Source organism: Mytilus edulis, chromosome 10 (assembly GCF_963676685.1).
Source record: "Mytilus edulis chromosome 10, xbMytEdul2.2, whole genome shotgun sequence".
Classification (NCBI taxonomy): domain Eukaryota; kingdom Metazoa; phylum Mollusca; class Bivalvia; order Mytilida; family Mytilidae; genus Mytilus; species Mytilus edulis.
Window position 1 is genome coordinate 11,812,767 of NC_092353.1, and position 26,694 is coordinate 11,839,460.

The window sequence follows — 26,694 nt, forward strand, 5'->3', positions numbered from 1 at the left end:
GCAACATATTATCGTTGCCAAATGTTTGGTTAAAGTTCAGAATAGTAAAGCTGAGAAATTAAAAATCCAAGTTGGAAATCAACTAGCATCACTTATAATTAGGTTAAAACAGTTTATCGGAACATTTTCTTGATTACAAATAGCTTCCATTAAACAGAACATTTAGAAAGGACTTTGAAATATCACCAAGGAATACAGTTATAACGAACTAGCTATTTATAGTCATAGGTGATTTTTAGAAAATCAACATATGAACTGTACGAGAAGGAAACAATGTAGTGCTTGACAATTCAATATGATAACACTTGTCAAACAATTGTGTCTCTTCCGTTAGATAAATACAACAATGGATAATGTTAAAGCATTGTCTAGCTGAGTATTCCTGGTATTTCGACATTCATTAAGACAGACACACAGTTTATTCTATAAAGTGAAAGTTTCTGAAAGAGAACATATTGAGCAAGAAAAACTTGTAATTTATAAGGTAAATATCTTATTGTGTATTTATTTATTACAAGTTTGTGTTGTTTTTCTTCTTATTTTTCAAGGAAACATTTTTTTCTATATGTTTGATTCCTTTTTTTTTCTTCAAAAGTGCCTAAGTTGCCCAAGATGACGACTAAAGACCCCTGTGTACAATTAAATTAATTATTTTTATCTGACGACGTACTCTTTCTGTTATGTGAAGTGAATTTTTTGAAGGATTTATGGTCCTTGGCCTAATTGGATAGGTTGAGGTTGGTACATAGTTCATATGCACTCTTTTTTTACATTTACAGCAATGACGGTCAAATTCCTTATTTTTTGCCTGAACATCCTGGTCTTTTCCAATAGCGAAAGCCCGGTTCCTGGCAGAGGATACAACATTCTATTTGGTAACCCTGATGGAGTAAATCCCATATCAGGCGGTAGAGACCCTGGTATACTCCAGCGTCAAATACTAAACTCAAATATCTACACGACAGATTCACACTTTAACATTGCAAGTTTGAATGACTCCAATAACTTAGGCAATACTTCAGATACATGTGAAAAGATCGACACGGTTGAGTGGTTTTACGGAGAAAAGACATACCAAGAAAACTTTTAAAATCTTTTCAAATTTCAGGTAGGTTATACTGAGCAGGTTTTTTTTATGTTTGTCTTAGTGAGTTTAAACCAAACAAAATTGATATGGTACGAACATCAAAACATTCAGTCCTTCACAATGGTCATCTTAACCATATAGTAAGCTCTAAATTGTCAATAATTGTGATTTTATTACAGAGACATCAACTATCTGCATTGAACATCAACTTTCCTTAATGAAAAATAAATAAACTAATTTATCATTTGAGACACACACAACAAAAGTTCAATGTAGGATAACAAAAAACTTAATTCACATCGTTTTTTTAACTGATCCCTCTTAACCTAATTTTGGAAAAAATTATTGACCAATATGGATATATATAAAATCGATGTCAAATAAACAAAACTTCCCCCTCCCGCCCCCCCCCCCCCCCAAAAAAAAATAATCCCAAAACTATATGAATTAAGTTTTTTTTTATCCTACATTGATCTTTTGATGTCGTCCCTTACTGAGCAATAATTTCTGAATTAAAAAACAAAATAACATTTCGTCCAAACTCTTTTTTAGGAAACAAGGATCATAACTATGATTGCGTTTGAACAGAACGAAGTGAAAAGGAGTTTGAAAATAGAATTTCGAAGACATATGTTCATCTAGAATAAAACGAATTACTTTCGAACATCAAATTTTTAGTTAAAAGAAGGATGAGAAACGTAAATTATTAAGAAACATACAAAATGTATAGCGCCCGCGCGAATATTTCCAATTTCTGAATTTCTGTTCCATTACTCCTTCTTAAGCTTCTGTCCTTTTAATATACAACAATTTGGAGAGGGTGAAGATTATGTATATATACATGTACTTCAGTTTTTAAGTTTGTTTTACCTATAACAGGTGACGGTAACTTCCAAATTCAAAGGTTAGCCTTCACCTCAAGTCCACGTAAGTATTTGTTTTAATTTAGTATGACTTTTTCGTTTTCCGGGAAAATGTCTACAAACTTTTATTTCAAATAAGCAAAGACTGTTCAATTCAAACAGTATTTTTGAAAACCGGAAATATTTTCTTTTAATTGTTTATCCTCGCTTATAGCATATGCTGGCTTAATCTATATTTGTTCTTTTTTTTAAAGTCTTTATATTTTATATTCGCTTGGCATTATGCAAACAAAAGTACACATTTTTGTTTTTATTCAGAGTTTGTTCACCACAAGTACTATACATTTCCCGATCATCAGGTTGTACAGGAATTCCACGAAACTTGTTTACATGAGGGTACAAAGTCCATATATGGGGATAATACTTGGCAAAGCAGAAATCCTTCAGTCACAGACGAGTTTGCTGCCGCTGTTTGTGGTCTTAGTTCTGTGTATCATACAGAAGAATATCGAAAGTTCTTAGAAACATGGGGAACAGTAAGTGAATCTCGGGTGATCTCACATAAATATTTCTTGTTTCATGATAAAATGATACAAATAGGGAAAAGGTGTTCAAATACTAAATATGTTTGCCACTGGTTTTCTGTTATTAAACATACAAATTGGAACTTGTCGACACATTTCTGTTTTGAACAAAAACTCTATTGGATTTGGTTGATTTGTGTATGTTTTTTTTTTATTTATTTAATAACTTTATTGTTAATTATGTACTTTAGCATGTTATATTTTCTGCTGAGGATGGAAAGAAGAAAATAAAAAGATATAAGAAGATTGATGTGGAATATTTTATTTATGTGGAAAACAAGGTATTAAAAATAAAATTAGGATAAAGTAAAGTATATATCAATATTTTTTTGTTTGTTTTTTTCAATTATTTTTCATCTCGAGCATACATTTGTTTAAAAAAATACTTTTTGCAAATATCGAGTATTTAAAAATATGTATCAATTGAAAGCAGTATTATACTGATAGGTCATTTTATCAAGGATGACATCTATAATGTTTTATCAGAAACAATAAGTAAATATGTCCCTTATCTAGTAATAATTTAAAAAGAGAGGCGAAAAATACCAGACGGGCATACATTTATTTTATTTAAATAAGGCCGTTAGGTTTCTCGTTTGAATTGTTTTACATTGTCATATCGGGGCCTTTTATAGCTGACTATGCGGTATGGGCTTTGCTCATTGTTGAAGGCGACCTGTAGCTGTGAATGTCTGTGTCATTTTGGTCTCTTGTGGACAGTTGTCTCATTGGCAATCATACCACATCTTCTTTTTTATAATCATTTGTCAAAAAATTTGTCAAAAATAAACAGACAACGCCATGATTAAAACATGTGTAAAAAAAGACCAATAGACAAACAAGAGTACATAAAACCCAAAATAGAAAACTAAAGACTGAGCAAGACGAACCGACGGAATCATATATTAAAAAGTTACAAAGTAACAATCTTTTTTTGAATTGTTTAATTACAGGTACCGGAAGCTATATTGCCGTATTTTAACAAGGATGCTCGGACAATTGACCTCCGTGTTTTTGCTTCAAGTCCATACTTTCAAACACGGTATGGAGATTATATGACAAGTCTTCATGTAGGAACTGACGAAGAACAAGAACCTGTGTTTCTGAAGCTTGTTAGTATAGACATGATGTTTCAAAAACAGTTTTGGAACTTACTTGATAGATTCATTGCACACAGTATGTGTAACGAGAATACCACTGTACAGACAATTGCGAACAAGAAGAACTTTGTGATTCAAGCTCTGAACGGGTATAACAATAATGCCTCGATTCCACAAGGTAAAACATGTACTACATGTATGTGTATTATGGTTTTTAAATATTATAGTTACTGCTGCAAAACTCCAACTACGATCCTTGTTAACTTATCATCGCTACATTGAATAAAACAAATCTAAGAATTAACAATATGATAAGATCTTTAACTAATGGGTACTGATATTAAATGATTTAAAACATAACGAAAGATGTATCATCAAAGAGTTATAAACACTTATGGTCCTACATCTTGGTGATAATGTTTGGAATTGTACAAGGTGTACCCTTTTTGTCGAACTGTTTAAAGACTGTTTGTACACTTCATTATTATGATTTGTGTTGAATGATATTTTGGTTTGGGAAAATATATCTGATTTATGCACAAAACAATAAACAAAATTCAATTTGAAATATGTCTCAAAGCAGCCATAACTCATAAAGCTAAAATGTACATGTATACATTCGTTAAATCAAAATTAAGCCGCATAAAGGAAAGCAGCAATATATATATATACATATAAAATTCATACTTTTATGTTTTAATGTCAGCGTGTCTTTACATGATTATACTAGTATCATAACAATTGAAAAAAACTTTTATTTTGTTTGATTTAGACAAAAATATAGTGATTCCTACCATCTGGCCAAAAGGAACATATGCTTTAGTCAAAGTCCAAGAACAAAAATACGGACAAGCAGTTTGTCCATCAGGAGTGCGATGGGATAGTGGTTATGTCCGTTGGTGTACGGAAGACCAGAAAAATGACTGGTCCCAAAGTCAGCATTTTGCAGGTAAAAATAATTACAAAATACAAAAACCGTTGGATTACTAAAGTCTTCTAAATATTGAATCAAAATTACGGAAATGAACATTAATCACTTTGTCAATCAGAAAATAGATTTCTGCTGTAAGAAAATAAAAATCATGCTTTTTATAAATCTTTAAAATCCTTACACAATGGAATAATTTTCTGCAATTTTGTTTGATGAGGCCAGTAACCAAAGTAGTTATTAAGTTTTCAAAAGTCAATTAAACCATAAAAGACAGCATTGTTTTTATTATACATATTTATACCATAACCATACATAAAACAGCACGTAACCTTATGCGCTGAATATTTCTTTTCTTCTGAAGGTGATTCAGTTGAACATGCCGTTTATACAATACCAAATTCATGTACTAAAACATATATTTTTGGAGTGCTGATTTTAAAGTCTAAAAAAACAACTTGATAAAAACTTTGAATACTTTGTCAGGATCCAAGTCATCAGGAAACATTCAACTTCGTTTCTGTGTAAAACGTGAAAAAGCACCGAACAGGGAAGTACGAGATTGGCCAAAAGGGGATTACTGTATCCCTCAATACAGTGGTTGTCCAGAAGGTAAAGATTTAAAAACATTATGTAGCATGTAGTATGTTGTTTTGACTTAGTTCATCTGAGGTCTGAGGCAGTCAAAAAATGTGATTTAAACACATCGTCAATGTCATAAGTAACAAAAGACTGTTAGCACAGCTCATTGAAAAGGCGTTTGTACATTAATGTAAATGTTATGTTTAGTCAAATTTCTTCTTAAAGATTCTTAATAAGTAAGTTCAAGATACAATTTTTTTTGTCTTATAAACATGATAGTAAAAGAAACGGATTAAAAATATCCTTATGATTACTTGAGGCTCTTCTTTCAAGTTTTTCGGGCAAATCATAATGGAAGATCGTTTTGACTGATGATTTTTGTCGTCAATTAAGCAGTAACTTTTCGCTGTTCAAACCTCACCAAAAGATTTTGGGATACACATAAAGATCATCACCACAATATGAAGGAATCTCTCGAACTTCAAAAGAAGCGAGACTAGGTATACGTCGATATCGAATGTGTATGTTTTGCAAGACATGCATTACGCGCCATGCGAATCGACATTCAGTCATAAGGTCGTAGTGGAAGTCAACAATTGGACCGTTGAAATCATCACGTTTGTTTAAAAGTCATGCATCTGTGTTAATGTCAAGGACAAGATCAAGATTTGAAACTGATGCTGGCCTCATCAGTGTCTTTAACTCAGGCTAACTTGGATAAAAAAAATGCAGGCACTAACTGAAATTATTTCAAGACGAAACGTATTTTAAGTTGTTTAATATAGATAAACTTACGCACGGAAAAGGTTAAACGATCAATGAGCGCAGAGAAAGGAAAATAAATGTTCAAATCAGAGATGTCATAGAAAACATAATATATGTGTTTTTGCATGTGCTATATATGTTTCAGAATATATTAAATTATTCTGTTTTCATTGTTTTTGGTAGAAATTGAATAATGAAAAAAAGAATGATGAAACGTTCATTTTCCCAGATATAAGAATATAGACACATTTTTTTATTTAAAGGGCTTGCTATACCGGAGGGGGAGGAGGACATGAGCTTTATTACTGTTATTTTCATATGTATTTAAGGAATGACTGTAATATTTTTTCTGTCTATGAAAAAAACTTCAAAAATGTGGTGCACACTAAATACCCTGCGTAGCGGGTTATTTTTAAAGTGTGCACCACATTTTTTATGTTATTTTGAATAGACAGAAAAAAAATTTGGATCAATTCTTATAATTTATTTCTGAATTCCATTTTAAAACGTAGTAAACCATGGAAAAACGTTGATGGCGTTACGGGCACATGACACAATTCATTCTATGAGCTGACAAACACAACGTCAGCCAATCAGGAGACGCGTTACATCCAAAATTAAATTATATTTATATAGATATCAATAGTGTTAACAAAATAATTATTATGTAGGTTTTTCGTCTGGATATGTACGCTGGGACACAAAAGATAACAGTTACGGGAGATGTAATCGAGCTTCTGGATATTACCCAACTGGAACCTATAGTACTGATATAATGATGAACTTTTGTTGCAGGTATATCACCATACATAACATTTCGTAGATGTTTCATACATAATTTCTGTAATTTTGATTAGCTGAGGCGTTTCAGAAGATGAACCCTTTTTCCGTATAAAAAGTTTAGATGTATATCAATAAAGGCCACAATAGTATACCGCTGTTCAAAAGTTGCAAATCAATTGAGAGAAAACAAATCCGGGTAACAAACTAAAACCGAGGGAAACACATCAACTATAAGAAGAAAACAATGGAACAACCATTTAAAACAATATCGCTAAAATTACAACACTACGTTACAGAATTTTCTGGACAATCGAGAGGCTTGAATTTATACTCGTAATTTTATTTATGTGTAATAAAGTAATTTAAATAGACAAGTAAGAAGATGTTGTCTGATTGCCGATGAGACACCTCTCCAAAAGAGACCAAATGACACAGAAATTAACAACTATACGCCTTGAGCAATGCGATTTTTTCGTACCGTGTAGTCAGCTATAAAAGGTCCCGACATGACAAATATAAAACATCTTCAACAAGAAAAAATGGCCTTATTTATGTACAGAATAATGAACGCAAAACAAATATGTGACGCCGACATAAACCACAACCATTGCATTACAGCCTCAGCCGACTTGGGACCATATGTGGCGCGGTTAACATGAATGTTTTTTTAATGTTTTGTGTATCTTTGCTATACAATAGAACGGCGAGTGCAGGAATAATAGCGAATTGTTCATCCCTCGAAGAAAATTCCCATCTCGTGCAATATCAAAATCAACTCGGGACAGTATCAATCAATATTCACGCAATAACCCTATCATGTCCATTTTAATTTCAATCTATGAGTTTGACAGTCCCGCTGGTATATTTCGTCCCTCTTTTACAAATCCGTTAATAAGTTGTAAGTACATATGTAATTGACAAAGCAGAGAAAATATGATAACTGATTGAGTCTACGTGTAATATTGCTTATTATCTTTTTGTAGAAATGACAGAGATTCGTCGATACCTATTCCCTTGCCAAGTGACCAACCATTCTATCTTGTACGAAACAACGGCTCTAAACAGTGCCAACAAGTAAATGGAATGACATCTAAAGAAGAATATATAACATGGGATAATGCAAACAATTCGCAATTGTATAAGGATTATAAGATTACCGGTGATATCCATCCATTGGTGAATGTTACTAGTGATTTTGACATAACCATGTATTTTTGTTATTATTACAAATAAAATATTACAACTAAAATAATATTTTATGGCCTGAACCGTTATTTTCGAATTTATTCAGAATGTTACAATTTCATGTGAAAAACGATATCAAATATATTGTTTGTATTACTTTTTCGATTATAATAGGACTAATATGGTGATTTACACAAAACACAAAAGAAGCGCAGATAAGTGTACCGTGTGTGTGGCTGTTCTATTTTACTTCTATATGTTATGCTATATCAGACAACTGAAGGATAGAGTATAACTATCTGTATTCTACGTATATGCAGGTACAATCATCATCTCGTTGCAATGCAATAGAACAGGATCTTTTATGTCCGTTCGTCCGTCCGTCTGTCCCGCTTCAGGTTAAAGTTTTTGGTCAAGGTAGTTTTTGATGAAGTTTAAGTCCAATCGACTTCAAACTTAGTACACATGTCCCCTATGATATGATCTTTCTAATTTTAATGCCAAATTAGAGTTTTTACCCCAATTTCACGGTCCACTGAACATAGAAAATGATAGTGCGAGTGGGGCATTCGTGTACTGAGGACACATTCTTGTTTTATAGTGTTTTGTAAGCATTGTGTCGTTTTTGTGTCTTTCTTCGACTTTGAATTTTGATTCTACTTTTGTAATCGTCGGCTTTTCTAATAAAACCTCATGTGAAGAGCTTTTGCTTGGGTATGCAGAATGTCGCTTGTAAAAGAATTTTAGTCTGAAAATATCATCTTGATCTGAACTTCATCATGAAGTGTTGGACAATCAATTATTCGTTCATGTGAAGTCTTACTGTCGATGTCGTCCTGAACCGCAGCGGTAATTTCAGTACTGTCCAGACAAATCGCTGGCCGTCAATTCAATACTGTTCTGTAGCATTCAGCATAAAGTGTACAAGAAGATACACACTACTGAACAGAACAAATACTGAACCGATCTTTATTAACGGCTAAAGAAACAGTTCTGAATAAAAATAATGATTTAGTGTTCTGTTTTACAAGAACTGTTCAGATACAAATTGGTTAAATAGTGATTATCAATACAAAATTTAACATTTTGATTTAAGTAGAACCTGATAAAACACCATACTCGTAGTTGCTATGCTGTATTACAACATACCTGTTTAAACTACCAGTACAGAACAGGTATTGATTACGGAATTATTGCCAATGGTTTAATAGAGACATTTCACCATGCACCAACTATACTTTGGTATTGAATTTTACACAGACATTGAAATTAAGTGATAATGATCTACTTTCGTACACTTTAAAACTGCACAATAATTACTAATAAAAAAACACAGTAACAACTAGCAACAGTTAACGCTCAGGTTGTGAGTCCGAATCCCGAAATTTGCAGGTACACTCGTCATTAATCCTAATTGACTAGGATTGACAGTTGTTCCTACCGAAGACAGGTGGTTCTCTCTAGGCACTCTTGTTTTCTCTACTAATAAAAACTGACCGCCACGAAATAGCACAACTGTGATGAAAGTGGCGTTAAACATCAATCAATCTTGATGTGTCCAACCTGATCGAGTGTATGTTTATAAATATCACTGCATACAGTCCATTGACCGTTTAATAGATTATTAGGTGATGCATACATTTACAAGACAGTTTGAAAATGGTTTATTCTCGTAAAAAAAGAAAACCATACAATTTGATGGTTTTAAAAGTTGTTGTAAAGTCGGAATACACACATAATACTAATTGTTTGTTTTTTTGTCTTATATGCATCCACTAATATTTCAGTTTATGGTTAGATCCCAAAAAATAAAAATTGCACACGACACTGATCAATTATTTTACTTGTCTTTTAAATGGCAAACATGTTTTTATGTCATAAATCGGTCTTTTCTGCTTTGATTCATGATGCCAACAACAATCCATACTGATCTGAAATGCTTGCATAATTGGAAACTTTAATGTATATTTTACTGGAGCGTGTGATTGTTGTATCTTTGGCAAGATTCCAAACTGCAATATGATCATAGTGTAAATCGTTCTGTCAAAACCACACTGCGAGTATATGAATGGTGTTAAAAGACAGTTTAGAACTGCAATCTATAACTTAGCTTGTAGCCTGTTTACCGTGATAGAAATACACTTATAGCATTAATGGCAAACATGATTATATTCTACATTATATCGTGTTTTGTTTCCTGCAAATGAGAATGTTAATTTTGTTTTTAAAGGTATCGTTGTTATCAGATCTAAAACGTTAAGCTTTTTCACTGGTAGAATTTAAAAGGGGAAAGTGAGTACTAAAACAGTTGAAACGGATACCATCATATTTGATAGTAAAGACCTAATAAGTGTTTTGCTTGTAATAGTATACATTAGTTTCTTTGAGTATTTGATATTATATTTTTGATGATCTTTGTTTAAAGTTAATTACATGTACATTGGGCCCATTTAATATTTTTTTGCGTTATTGTGTTGTTTGTCATTCGCAATCATCCAACATATTTCTGTTCTTTATTTATTTTTGGAATTTCATAACTTATTTATTTTTGGAATTTCATAACTTATTTTTGCTGAATCATTTACATCGAAAATCTTCATGTAACTTCACAATGCTTTCGATTGCTGTAATAATTGTCAATGAAGTATAGGATTTGATTTTCAAGTGGACACTTGTCGGTGACTTGATTATAATATATATTTTACACTATGAAGTATCAATTAAGTATTAAAGTCACTTTGAATAAAATAACACTTATTAGGAAACGTTGGTATATATTTTTAATGAACTATAATAGGATTTACATGTATAATGAAATTATATTTGACATTTGTGTCACTGTCATAACGGGAGTCACCTTTTAAATTTTTGCATAAGACAATTTCCATGCTACATGTAAGTTTCTATTTAAAACTATATTGGCATTATGCAAACAAAAGTACACATTTTTGTTTTTATTCAGAGTTTGTTCACCACAAGTACTATACATTTCCCGATCATCAGGTTGTACAGGAATTCCACGAAACTTGTTTACATGAGGGTACAAAGTCCATATACGGGGATTATACCTGGCAAAGCAGAAATCTCTCTGTCACAGACGAGTTTGCTGCCGCTGTTTGTGGTCTTAGTTCTGTGTATGATGCAGTAGAAAGTTCTTAGAAACATGGGGAACAGTAATTGAATCTTGAGTGATCTCAAATAAATCTTTTTTGTTTCATGATGAAATACAAATAGGGATAAGGTGTTCAAATACTAAAATATTGCAACTGGTTTTCCGTAATTAAACATAAATATTGGAACTTGGCAATTCTTTCTGATTTGGAATTCTTTTACATTTCATTGATTTGTTTATGTGTAATTTATTCAACTTATTGTCAATTTATGTATTTGTTATGTGTGTACTTTACTCAACTTATTGTCAATTTACGTACTTTAGCATGTTATATTTTCTGCTGAGGCTGGAAAGAAGAAAATAAAACGATATAAGAAGATTGATGTGGAATATTTTGATTATGTTGAAAACAAGGTATTATGAATAACACTAAGATATGAAGGAAAGTCTCTATCAATATTTTTTGTTTATATTTTATCTAGCACAAGCGTTTAATTTTACAATAAACGTATTTTCCAAATAAGGTAACAATTGAATATATAAAATTGAGAATGGAAATGGGGAATGTGCCAAAGAGACAACAACCCGACCATAGAAAAAAAAACGGAGGCGTCCTTCAGCTGGCCCCTAAACAAATATATACTAGTTCAGTGATAATGAACGCCATACTAATTTCCAAATTGTACACATAGTCCAGTCAAACTAAGATTTAACCTCAAACTAATTGCAACAGAAAATGTTTCAGTTCTAATCTATAGTATTATGCCCTTTATAAACACAGAAAAAAGTCCCTTAAAATTTAACTTGAGGAAAACTCAAAATCAGCATTTTAGATTTTTAATGGAAATTAACATTGGGAAGGGAGATAACTCTTGCAAAAATTAGTCTTTTTTGGTCAGTTTTTGGTTGTTTTTCTTGAAATTTATGTATAGTATGATACTTTGATGGGGTTATAAGTTTGTTTTTGACTAAATTACATAATTTTCATCTCATGAAATGTACAAAACCGAAGTGTTATGGGTAGTTTTATTTTTTTCGCACATTTTTCTTTCAAGAAATTGCAAATTTGAAGCTTTGTAACCATTTTGAAAAAATAATGTGAAAATTTGGTAATGTTTATATCTGTATATTATATTTTTTCAGCAACTTACTTATCTTAAGAAACTTTAAACCACAAAAAGAAGAATACATGCTTAATTATTTTTATTAAATTTGAGATTCTTCACCTTGACATGTTGAAAAATTCAATAAATGGTCAACTAATAAATTACGAAATCTAGATTATAGCTTGATAAAATATATGAAAACACCTTTAGAGTTGTTTGTTATACTCTAAAGACCGCAAAAAAAACAAGAATCAATACATTCTGATGAATAGAAGCAGTAAAGTTATAATTTTATATCAATTTTTATTGATATTTCTGCCTTTTTTGCAAGAGTTATTTCCCTTTTCAATGCAAATCTCCATAGGAATTTTAAATGGTGATTTTTTTAGTCTTCCTCAAGTTACATTTTTTGGGACTTTTTTCTGTGTATATTTGGGGTATAATGCTAAAGATTAAAACTCAAAAATCTTCTGTTGCAATTACTTTCAGGTTAGGGTCAAATTTATGCTAGATTGACTGGACTAACAAGAAACTAAAATTAAACAAAATACTGACAAGTCATTTTAGCTAGGATTTTTATTTTAGAAACTGTTTAGTTAGCTATTAATATGTCCCCCATATCTAGTAAAATGATATATTTGATTTCGTTAATACCAGAAGGACATTCAAACTCGTATGTCTAAAATAAACAGACAGCGCCATGGCTAAAACGAAATAATACCAATAGACCAACAAGAGTACAAAAACACAACATAAAATACTAAAGACTGTGCAATATGAACATAAAGAATCATATATTATTAAAAATAATACTTACAATCTGTTTTTGAACTGTTTAATTACAGGTACCAGAAGCTATATTGCCTTATTTTAACAAAGATACTCGGACAATTGACCACCGTGTTTTTGCTTTAAGTCCATACTTTCAAACACAGTATGGAGATTATATGACAAGTCTTCATGTATGAACTGATATAGAACTAGAACCTGTGTTTCTAAAGCTTATAAGTATCGACATGATGTTTCAAAAACAGTTCTGGAACTTACTCGATAGATTCATTGCACAAAGTACGTGTAACGATAATACCAGTGTACAGACCATTGCGAACAAGAAGAACTTGGTGATTCAGGCTTTGAACGATTATAATAATAATGCCTCAATTCCACAAGGTAATGCAGTATATTTGTGTTATAATTTGGGAAAATATATCTGATTTATGCCCAAAACTATAAACGAAAATCAATTTGAAATATTCACACAACAGCCAACGACAACCTCACTTGGACACAAATCTTCCCTCATATGGACAGTGGTGATAATGCACAGTTTGAAAATGAATTATTTAATACAGATCGGCATGAGCAATAACAAAGAAATAACAAAGATAAAAACACAAAGTACCGATCTAAACTTAAAGAGTACTCGCGGTTACGAAACGCTAGATGAACGCCTATTTAATCCTATAAATGATACAATATTTTATTGTTTTTAATTTATTTTATAAACATAAACCAGGTAAAAAGTGTTTACGGCTGGAATTTTTTCACAACACTCTTTATTCGTATTGTCGTGCTGATAGGTTTTTCCTTTATTGAAGTGTGCTATGGTTTTTGTTTGCGAGTATACAAGAGCACATAGCTCACAAAGATAAATATAAATTCATTAATTAAAAAATAAGCCATGAAGGTGCGTAGTGATATATCTAACACATATATTAACGCTTTCGTACTTTTTATTAGTTCATCGGGGCTCGAATAGCCCTATGTGAGCTTATGCCATCACTTGGCGTCCGTCGTCGTCTATCTTCGATTAAAAAATCTTCTTCTATGAAACTACTGGGTCAAATACCTTTAAACGTTGATTAAATGTTCCTTAGGGCATCTTGTTTATAAATTGTATCCGAAGTTTTGATCATCGACAAACATGGCCGCCATGGCTAAAAGAAATACACAGGGGTCAAATGCAGTTCTCAAAAACTAAAGCTTTTAGAGCAAATCTGACACGGAGTAAGATTGTTCAATTTGTTAAGATCCATCAGGCCTGACATTGTCAGACGAATCGAACAACCCATTGTTTGGTTGCTGCCACTTAATTGGTAGTTTTAAGGAAGTTTTGGGTTATTATCCTGAATATTGTTGAAGATAAAGACAACTGTAAACAGTAAAACTGTTCAGCAAAGTAAGATATACAAAAAAGTTTATATGACCAAAATTGTCAATTGACCCCTATATTATTTCGTTGTACGTCAAGAAACGTAGACACTATGGTTAAAATGGAACATATGGGTAAAATGCATGTATTTGTTTTTGAAGAAAATATGACACATGGACATTTAAATGGCATTTTAAAGCCACTCATTAATATGTATACATGTATATTGAAAAGCAAAAATAATCAGCGATGAAAGATTTAAGCAAAAAAATATAGGTAAGCGATTCAGGCTCTTGAGAGCCTCTTGCGTTTTAATCTCTGCGTGCCTTTATAAGGTATAATACTTGGGTATAACAATGAAAAGAAATAACGTTGATTTTGTTTGATTTAGACAAAAACATAGTGATTCCTACTATCTGGCCAAAAGGAACATATGTTTTAGTCAAAGTCGAACCACAAACTTACGGAAATGTAGTTTGTCCATCAGGAGTGCGATGGGATAGTGGTTCGGTCAGTTGGTGTACGGAAGACCAGAAAAATGACTGGTCTCAAAGTCAACACTTTGCAGGTAAAAATAAATACAAAATACAAAAATCATTCGAAATATTGAATCAAAATTATGGGAATGAACATTAATCACTTTGTCAATCAGAAATTAGATTTCTGCTTTAAGAAAATAAAAATCATGCTTTTTATCAATCTTCAAGATCCTTACACAATGGAATAAATGTCAGCAATATTGTTTAATGAGGCCAGGTAGCGACTCAAGTGTTAATTAGGTTGTCAAATGTCAACTTTAAGGATAGGAATGTTTATATTATACACTAAACATTTAAACCATAACCATAAATTAAATAGCACGTGACGTTGCGCGTTGAATATTGCTGTTCTTTAGATTAATATGCTGTTTTATTCAAAATCAAATTCAAATAGTTACTTAAATATTTCTTTTTTGAGTGCTGATTTAAAGTCTAGTTTCGAATTAAAAACAACGTGATTTTATAAACTATAAATACTTTGACAGGATCAAAGTCATCAGGAAACATTCAACTCAATTTCTGTGTAAAGCGTGAAGAAGCACCGAACAGGGAAGTACGATATTGGCCAAAAGGGGATCATTGTATCCCTCAATACAGTGGTTCTTTGTTTTTAATATGTAGTATATTGTTTTGCCTTGTACATCTAAGGCAACCAAACATTTTGATTTGAACACATCGTCAATGTCATAAATAACAGAAGACTAATAACACAGCTCATTTGAAATTAAAAGAAGCGTTTGTACAATAATGCAAATTATCTGGTCAGTCAAAGTTCATACTTTATATCTTAATTTGTACAATATATGCTATATTCTTTTTTTGTCTAGTTACCATTACAGTAAAATAAATAGATTCGTAAACCCTTTTGGCTTTTTACAGTTTCTGTAATTGATTTATGAATAATAGGCAAATGCAAAAGATTGTCATCAAGAGCGTTGCTTCTATCTCAGGTCAATCATTTAGGCCATAATAGCATTTTGCAGATCTTGTAATTCGAATAACTTTTTATTTGTGTAGATTCTATATACAGGTAACTATCAAAGTTTTGTAGTAAAAGCAAAAATGTTAAAACATTATCATTTAAGGGATTAACTCATATGAGTTCATCATTTCAGTTAAAGAATTTTTTTTGTAGATTTCATTTTTCGATGGTATACTGTTAAAAGTTTCTAGGTCTCTTTTATAGTTTAAAAGGCAATTTTTTTCAATGCTAAAACAAATTTCTGTTGAGGTCAAAAGCTACTATACAACAGGGTCAATATATAACTTTAGTCATATAAACATAAATGTAGATCATTTATTACTGATTATTTTTTGTGTCCATTAAGTAGTCACTTTTTCGCGATTCCTCATCAATTGATTCAAAAGAAACAAATTAAAATCACCAACAAATACGAGCGAATCTCTGGAACTTCAAAAGAACCGAGACTTGGAGCAACGATACGGAAAGCGTTGCTTGACAGAGGCCTTTTCCTTTTGTGTAAACTATTTGGTTGAATTATTTAGGGAATCACTGAATAAAATTGAGAATGGAAATAGGGAATGTGTCAAAGATACAACAAACAGAGCAAAGAGCAAAACACAGACGATGGCAACCTATGGGTCTTCAATACAGCGAGAAAATCCCGCTTCCGGAGGCGAGCTCCAGTTGACCCCTACACAAAAATGTGTACTCGTTCAGTGATAATGGACGTCATACTAAACTCCGAAATGTATCAATGAACTAAAATTAAGAATCATACAAGACTAACAAAGGCCAGAGGCTTATGACTTGGGACAGGCGCAAAAATGCGACGGGGTTAAACATGATTTTTTTTTATCTCAACCCTCCTTCTATACCTCTAGCCAATTTAGAAAAAACAAACAAACAGCAATACGCACAGTAAAACTCACTAGGTTTAAAAGAAGTCCGAGTCCGATGTCATAATATGTAACAAAAGAAACTATGATAATGATACATAAATTAACAAAGGACTACTGACAGTCACTGACATGCCAGCTCTAGACCTCATTTAATTATGAACTGATTGAAAGATTATGTCTTCATCATATGAATATCAACCACAATCCCTCCCGTAAGGGATTTAATATCATACCATCATAAAATATATCAAAAGAACATAACCAATATCAATATTAAAGCCAAAATATGCCATCTTTAACGACCTGACAACAGCATCGTAACTAGTCCCTTCTTGATAAGTCTGTTTTGGTCCGACATTTTTGTGCTTTGTAAAGAATATTACCATAAAGGATTGGATGTGAAATACCTGAAGCAACACTGCAGCAGGCCTAATCTTAGGCAGCTAGTGGCCCGCTCTCTTATGAAAAATCCTTGATCCACCATTGGCTTGGCAGGCATGCATCACGTGTTATGCGAATCCACAATCATTCATAATGTCAAAGTGGAAGTAGTAGTTGATATCATTGTTTTCGTCATAGATTCGTTTTTAAAGTCAAGCATATGTGCAAATATTAGGAAAAAGATCAAGATTCAGGTTAACAGAGATAGAAAAGATGCAGGCACTCACAGAAGTTATTTTCAACATAAGTTTAATATTTTTTGGGGCTCCATTATGGAGTTCATTATTTCAAGACGAAATGTATTTCAACTTGATTGATATTTAATAAACATATGGAAAAGGTTAAAAGAACATTGAGCGCAGAGTATGGAAAACAAATGTTCAAATCAGAAATGTCATAGAAACATAATATGTTTGTTGTTGCATGTCCTATATTTGTTTTTCAGTTATTCTAAATTATCCTGTTTTTATTGCTTTTTATAGTAGAATGAATAATGATAATAGTGACATCATAAAATGAACGGTGAAACGTAAATTTTCCTAGACAGAAAAATATAGACACATTTTTCATTTAAATGGACGACCGTTTGATTTTCTGGGGGAAAGGTATGCGTTTTATAATTGTTATATGTTGTTTTATAGGTACTAGTATAGTTGTATAGACATCAATAGTGATAACAAAATAATTATAACGCAGGTTTTTCGTCTGGATATGTACGCTGGGACACAAAAGATAACAGTTACAGCAGATGTAATCAAGCTTCTGGATATTATCCAAGCGGAACCTATAGTACTGATATAATGATGAACTTCTGTTGCAGGTATATCACCATACATTAATATAACATTTTGTAGATGTTTCATACATAATTTCTGTAATTTTGAGTAGCCGAGGCGTTTCAGAAGATAATTCCTATTTCCGTATAAAAAGTCTAGATGTATATTAATAAAGACAACAGTAATAAACAGGTATTCAAAAATCATAAATATAATGAAAGAAAACAAATACTGGTTAAAAACCAAAACCGAGGGAAACACATAACTATGAGAGGAAGAAAGGGAAACGACAGGGAACACCGAAGTGCAAAAAAAAAAGCCAACAACGCCAACACACATAGAAACGAAATATTTGATAACAACTGCAATATTCCTGACTTGGTACAGGATATTTTAAGAAAAAATGGAGGGTTGAACCTTGTATATGGGTAGCAAATGTTGAAACCTCCCGCTTTATGACCATGTTAAAAAATATTGCTTAAATGGCAACATAACGTGACAGAATTTCCCAGACAATCTAAAGGCTTGAATTTATTCTCGTAATTTCATTCATGTAGCATAGAAATGTAGCAAAATGAGTTGAATATAAACGTAAGAGGATGTGGTATGATTGCCGATGAGACAGCTCTCCACATGAGACCAAATGACACAAAAATTAATAACTATTGGTCACCGTACAGCCTACAACAATGAGCAAAGCCCATACCGCATAGTCATCTATAAAAGGCCCCGAAATGACAAATATAAATAAATTCAAACGAGAAAACAAACGACATTATATATGTACAACATAATGAATGCAAAACAAACATTTGACACTGCAACAAACGACAATCACCGAATTACAGGCTTCTGACTTAGGACAGGCACATACAAGACGTGGCGTGGTTAAACATAAGTGTTTGTTCAATGTTTTGTGTATCTTTGCTATACAATAGAATAGTAATTGCAGGAATAATTGTGAATTGTTCATCCGTCGAAGAAAAATGCAAGCTTGCAAGCTCGGGCAATATCAAAATCAACTCTGGACAATATCAATCAGTATTTATGCAAAGCAAACATTTCATATAAAGTCTACAAATCCGTTGATAAATTGTAATAAATGATGTAATTTACTAAAAAGAGACGGTGTAAGAATGCTTTGTATTTTTATTTATAGAAATGACAGTGATTCTTCGATACCTATCACTTTACCACGTGACCAACCATTCTATCTTGTACGGAATAACGGCTCCAAACAGTGCCAACAAGTAAATGGAATGACATCTAAAGAAGAATATATAACATGGGATAATGCAAACAATTCACAATTGTATAAGAATTATAAAATTACAAGTGATATCCACCCGTTGGTGAATGTTACTATTGATTTCGATATAACCATGTATTTTTGTTATTATTACAAATAAAGTAACACATTTTCAGCTTTTGTGATACTTTTGTATTGTATATTTTCTTGAAATAAAGTTTAAGGGCTGTAAAAGTTGTATATTGTTTTTGTCTCTGATAAATTTTATATATTATAGATAGAGATACAGGTAGTTTTCTTTCCATTGCTGTTTAAACCATATAAGTCCTGGAGTATTTTTGAGAAATAAGTCATACAAGCGATTGATTTATGAAAACAATCACTTGGCCTGGATCGTTATATTTTCATTTATCCTGAACGTTACACTTTCATGAGAAAATGATATGAAATATATACTGCATTTGTAATAGTAGGCTTCACGAAATATTTTGATTATAATTGGACTAATTGGTGATTAAAAAACAACTGAAGCAAATATACGTATACCGTGTGTGTGGATGTTCTATATTACCTACATATGACATGCTATATCATACAACTGAAAGATTGTATGAAATCTGTATTCTACAAATATTCGGGGCAAATCATCAATACGTAACAATGCCAAAGAACATGATATTCATAGAGCGCTTCAAAATGCACGATCTTATCCTTTCAGATTGCATGCGTTACACAAAACAAATGTGAAACCTTACCTTATTCGTTGAGTTTGTTTTGCCTTTTCTTTAGTTTTTTATATACTTATATCTGAAAATATTATTTTGATCTTAACATCATCTGAAAGGTCTGAACAATAACCTACTCACTCATGTTCAGTGTTTCAGTCAATGTTGTCCTGATCCACAGCGGTAAATTCAGTACTGTTCAGACAAATCGCTGACCGTCAATTTAGTACTGCTCAGTCGCATTTTAGACAATTCAGTATAATGTTTAAGTGTACAAGAAGATAAACACTCCCGTACAGTCTGACAAAATACTGAACCGAATTTTATTAATGTTCAGATACAAATTGGTTTAATAGGGATTATCATTACAAAATTTAACATTTTGATTTAAGTAGAACCTGAAAAGACACCATACTCGTGGCTGTTATGCTGTATCGCAAAATACCTGGTTAAAACTACCAGTACAGAACAAGTATTGATTAAGGGAATATTGCCTATGGTTTAACAGAGATATTTCATCATGCATCAACTATAGTTTAGTATTGAGTTTTAAACAGACATTGAAATTATGTGATGTTGTTCTACTTTCGTACACTTTTTAAAGCTCCGCTATGATGACTAATGAAAAGACACAGTAATCTAGTAGCAACAGTTAACAATCAGGTTGTGAGGCCTAATCCCGCAAGGGACAGGTACACTCGTCTCCAATCTTAATTGACTACACTACCAAGAATTTACTCACGTTTTTTTGGTACATTTCTACCCTCGTATATATCAGTACTGTTCGGCAAGACAGAAAACTTGTAATGTTATACTTTTTGTTCATTCAGTACTGTTTTTGACAGTACTGTTTCAGTACTGATTTTGACAGTACTGTTTCATTACTGATTTCGTCAGTACTGTTTCAGTACTGATTTTGACAGTACTGTTTCAGTACTGATTTCGTCAGTACTGATTTTGACAGTACTGTTTCAGTTCTGATTTCGTCAGTACTGTTTCAGTACTGTTTCTGTTCTGATTTTGTCAGTACTGTTTCTGTTCTGATTTTGTCAGTACTGACTTTGACAGTACTGTTTCAGTACTGTTTTAGTGCTGATTTCGTCCTCTTTTCAGTGCATTTATTAAAAGATCACTGTGTTCATAAAAAAAGATGTCCTCTCTTTAAGTACGTAAATGTGCATCTTTTTCAAGGTTTTTATTTGTTTCTATTTCAGGTAAAAATTAGTTTATTTACCTTAAAATTAGTAACAATATTTACATTTGAATGCACACAGTGATGCCTATTTAAAAGGTCTTAGGTTGTTTTGTATATTTGGGTTGAGTTAATTGTTCTCTTTGGACACTTACCCCATTTCCATTCATTTTCTATATCGTGACATGTTGATGTTTTCGTTATGTTTTTTTCTTATTTCTTGATTATTTTTTGTCCTGATTTGGTTTTGCTTTAATTAGTTCAAGCTCTTCGACAGTTACTTAAGCTTTTTTTTTTAATATTCTGGCTTTATATCATATTTATTGTCAGAATTGCATCTTGTTTGGTTATTTTATAAGGTTTATGTTTTTAGTAAGATCTTATTAATACTTCTATTTGACAATACCATATTACATGTATTTGTATCTTGCTTGAGTCAAATCAGAACATATTGAACAAGAATTGAACATTGGAACTCGGTATATTACTTTTGAGAAGATGGATGGTTGGATGGATGTTATGTGATCCAGTGGCAAGTTGAGTGCAGGAAGAGGAAATGATACTCAGATAGAAATACAATGTAATTAACCTATTTTGTACAGAACTAGACCAATAATGCACTGAGCTACTTATTAACATGCTAGTTCAAAGGAGAGAATCTGCTATAAGACATGTCCCTCTACATGACCAGGTACCTTCAGACTGAGCAGTCTATGTCATTTCTCCTTAATGCTGTGTGCTGAGGGAATAATCAGAATACGACCACTTTTCCAGTCTTATTTCTCATAAATAAATTTCCAATCATATGCCCATTGTTAGATTTTTAATGGTTAAATAAATTTATTGACAGATTTTTTTTTTCGTATACATTAATCATGCTGCAATTTCATTCACTTGTATTAATGTGTGTATTGTCAACAGTAACTTAGGTATGCGTAACTCTTGTACTCTTTCCTATAAACCTTAACTGCGGAGTGTATTTTACTAATAAAATATATAAAATTTGGTGTTACAATATTGAGGCATCCTGTTAACGGTAAAGTAAAAGTAAAGTAATCTTTATTTAAAGTCGGGTTGCATATATATACATAATAACAGAGAACATGAGCTCTTAAGAGCTCTTTAACCGACTGATATTAATAAACAAAACATACATGTAATAACATCTGATACACATACAACACAAAAATACAGACAGACATCACATATATATATTAATACATAGATAGCACACGCAGAATAAAAGCTAAGCAAGATAGATTAAAACAAATGTCTAATATCAGCACATATACAGTAGCACATAGTATTTATATAGCAGTAGCACATGCAAACTTAAACACTTTAAGCACAAACAAAAGACTGCATGCAGCTATAGCAATGGTAATGCATAAGCAAAAGAAATAAATGGCTAAATAAAAAATAAAAATAACTGCAAAAAGATAAAACATAAAAAAAAAAAAAAAAAAAAACAAAAAAAAAACAAACAAACAGCAGGCTTCGAGGTCAAGTTATGTGGCAGCAAGTAAGTACATTATTTACAAGAACTGCATGTACATTTTTCTGAAAAACACCAGGTGGAGATAAAAATGAACTGGCCAAAAGTTGATAAGCTCCTTGCCTCATTTGGCAAGGAGTTCCAGAGTTTTGCTGCCTCACAACTAAAGCTTTTCTTACCATACCTTGTTGTTTTTGGCCGTGGTATTTCTGCTATGCCTTTGTACCTGAAGTTATATGAATTTTCTTTAATATTTACTAAATTATGTAGGAATTCTGGACTTGATTTATTTATTATTTTATATGTCTCTAATGCCATGGTTCTCAATCTTCTGATTTTTAGTGCTGGTAGCTTAGATTGTTCAAGAAGTGTATTGTAAGAATTTGTGTAGTCGTCATAAATAAATCTGAGTGCTCTTTCTTTATTTTTTCTATTTTCTTTGTGTTTTGTTCACTGCAGAAGTGCCATGTAAGAGGACAGTAGCTGAGGTTTGACATGATAAATGAGTGGTATATTGTAAGTTTTGAAAGTCTGGTGAGATGAGTGCCAATTCTTTTTAGAACGTTTAGTTGTCGTGCAGCTTTTTTGCAAATATTTGAGATGTGAGTATTGAAATCCAGTTTAAAGTCTATTGTTACACCGAGAAGTTTCACTTCGTCGTCACAATTTATGTTGAATCCATTTAGGTTGAAAGTAATATTTTGAGTGTGTGTTTTTTTACCTATGGAAATTGCCTGGAATTTTTCTGGGTTTGCCTGCATTTTGTTGAAAGAGAACCATGAGATTAGGGAATTACTGTCTTCCTCTAAGGGTTTAATAACTGATTCCAAAGTAGTACCTGTTTTTGAGAGGGTGTTATGATCAGCATAGTTGTATAAATGTTGAAAGGGTGAGATATTCACTACATTACTCAGTATAGCATGTTCAAATGAGGACTGATGACTTTAAGAAACTCTTGATTTGTAGTTCCTCAGAAAACTGTGATAGATTTGAATCTTACAGACATACATACAGAGGTACATTTTGTAAAAGTATAAAAATCTAAAGACGTCTGATTTCCAACAGACTGATTAATGTCTGACGGAGGTAATTTGGTACATATATATACACTTTTGTCATTTTTGAACATACATGGTTTGCTTATCAAAATTGATTTTTTTGACTGAATAAAACAAGCTTAGGAACTTAAATTTTTAATTTTATCTTCTTATCAACTGCAATAACCTCCATTGCAAATACAATAAACAGTAGTCTTAAGATTGAACAGCCTAAAAGAGTAAACAAGAATGTGTCCCCAGTACATGGATGCCCCACTTGCACTATCATTTTCTATGTTCAGTGGACCGTGAAATTGGGGTCAGAACTCTAATTTGACATTAAAAGTAGAAAGATCATATAATAAGGAACATATATACTAAGTTTCAAGTTGATTGGACTTCAACTTCATCAAAAACTACTTCGACCAAAAACTTTAACCTGAAGCGGGACGAACGAACGAACGGACGGACGGACGGACGGACGAACGAACGAACGGAGCCACAGACCAGAAAACATAATGCCCCTCTACTATCGTAGGTGGGGCATAAAAATGGGGTTTTCTCTCTCTTCATTTGATGTTTTAATCACTGTTTCATAATTCTCCTTCAATGTTATTTTCCACTGCTCTTCCAATGCATGTGATATATATCTTTGCCAACTTGTTTCTGGAAAAGAAAAAGTGGATTATAACATTTATCATTTTTGTTAAAGTCCAATAAAAGATCAAACATAGGTCAACCATGACATAATGTGAATCAGTGTACATGCATTGCTAAAGGTAGCATAACGTTAATTATACAAGGTTCATATTATACATGGAGAAAAATGAAAAAAAAAGAATGGAATAATTTTTGATTTACCTACTTGAAAACTGGCCATGAAGGCATAAAACTTCCGAGTCATTTTTTTTTACTTGTACCCAGAATGAACGAATCAACCAATCAAATGCTGTATTTCATGTTTCGAGCACTGTGAAAAGTTTTATGACTTAAGGACCGGATCTTATACGATTTTGAGAAGAATTTTAGCGCCCCAAGTCTGGGTTCATGGCATATTTCCATGTTTTCAATACGGGCTGCACTTTAAAATTCTTAAATTGTTTTGTTATACATTAGGTCGTTGATTTTTCTACATTGAATTATTTCATATATCGTTTATGTCTTGGTCTTTTGTAGCCGACAATACGGTATGGGTTTTCTCATTGTTGAAGTCTGCACAGTTGTATATTATTGTTCACATCCACATCGTCTCAAATTTGGTGGATAGTTGTCTCATTGGCAATCCTACAACTTTTCATTATTTTTTACACTATACAGCAGTTTAAAAATAAAAAGAACAAGAATGTGTCCTCAGTACACGAATGCCCCACTTGCACTATCATTTTCCATGTTCAGTGGACCATGAAATTGGGGTAAAAACTCTAATTTGGCATTAAAATTAGAAAGATCATATCATAGGGGACATGTGTACTAAGTTTGAAGTCGATTGGACTTAAACTTCATCAAAAACTACCTTGACCAAAACCTTTAACCTGAAGCGGGACAGACGGACGGACGAACGAACGGACAGACGGACGGACGGACGGACGCACAGACCAGAAAACACAATGCCCCTCTACTATCGTAGGTGGGGCATAAAAATTCTTTTTGTGGAATTTTTCATTATAAGTAGCAGTGGCAATTCTCATTATATTATCTTTTAAATCTGTTATTCAGTTTCAGAAAAGGAGATCTTTGTTCATATTTCCTTTAGGTTCCTAAGTTAAACTATGTCCTGCTGTAACACTCATCTTTGGATTGGCACCAAAACACATATGTATTAACATAATCTGATTATTCGAGCACAATATCAATGCAATCTGTGAAACAGTTAACCGAGAAGTTGTGTGTACGGATATTCACTTCCCATAGCCTTTTTTGTTAACTTTAATGACATCTTTCAATTATTGTAGAATTGTATTGCTGCTCTTTATTCTTTTGAATTTCTCGTTGTTGTTTTTTGTCCCATGAACACACTACAACATTTCATGTTATTAAAATAAAATAATAGGAAAAACTGCAAATACTTACTTAAAAAATTCATAATTGAGTGTAAAGCTATACCTACCTTTCAAATTATTTCAATGTTCTACTGTCACCTTTCATACCAGTTCTATCTCTATCATGTATTTTATCTGTTCATTACAGTTTTTAGTTGTTGATCTATAAGACTTTATTTTTCTCATAGACTTAGTCTGTGTGTTCTGATGGGATCAATTTTTTGATGCCTATAACAATAGATACTGCATCACATATTTTGCATGAATTTATGAAAAGTTGTTTTTCCCCAACATGCATTTTATGGTATTATTTATGGACGTAACACTTTATAAATTGTCCTTTGAAAAAGTACATCATGAGATAAAGATTGTATCGATGATTTACAAAATACTGTCGAGGGAGCAATTGACACATACGTTGGACATAAGGACAAGATTTTTTTCATATGTGAACACATTCTACTAAGGAAATGTCACCAGTAATGCAAGTCTGTATCCTAAAGGATAATGTGTATGTAATACAGTAAAAATAGTAAAAATATTGATAGTAAAATTGTGCGGGATAAATAATTTTGAACAAATGTGACAGTGAGATTGGTCACGTTTGATCGGAAGCCCCTTTAGAAAGAGAGTGCCATGATCTCTGCTGGTTAAGAACTATTGCAACAACTCTGTGAGGGGCCGTCGGTGGCCTTTTGTCTGAACATGCAGCAGGGCAAATTCCTGTCCCTATTGAATATGCTTTCATTGTCCAGTGGAAGTCCAAGTTTCTTTTACCTTCTTTCACCCCAGATGACATCTATGTATTACAGGACTTACCTATTGTACTTACCTAACAATTGATTTGAACATGCATGTAATATTTGCGACTGGACATTAAGCACATTTTTAATACATGTACTTTATAAATATGTTAATTTTTTTTAGGAATCTCAGTAGGATTATTTTTAACTATTGGGATAATCCTCTTGAAATAAAGATTTTTTATACAAAATATTGCTCAATAATTATGTGTCGGTTTAATCGTGTGTCGTTCCAATGTGTGACATGCAGTTTCATTTGCAGTAAGAAAACCAAGACAAGACCGGTCA

The 26,694-nt window shown here is 32.2% G+C and overlaps 1 long non-coding RNA gene and 2 pseudogenes across 1 annotated transcript; 2 read left to right on the forward strand and 1 right to left on the reverse strand.

Annotated features, from left to right (window-relative positions):
* The first annotated feature begins 298 nt into the window (after positions 1 to 298).
* Positions 299 to 7,957, forward strand: LOC139493411 (uncharacterized; annotated as a pseudogene).
* Positions 7,958 to 10,763: 2,806 nt separating this feature from the next.
* Positions 10,764 to 19,295, forward strand: LOC139492582 (uncharacterized; annotated as a pseudogene).
* A 4,840-nt stretch (positions 19,296 to 24,135) lies between these two features.
* Positions 24,136 to 25,916, reverse strand: LOC139492342 (uncharacterized). Its single transcript, XR_011656799.1, has 2 exons — positions 25,672 to 25,916; positions 24,136 to 24,230 (listed from the first exon to the last, which is right to left on the reverse strand). It is a non-coding gene; the product is annotated as an uncharacterized lncRNA (long non-coding RNA).
* Between the last annotated feature and the right edge of the window lie 778 nt (positions 25,917 to 26,694).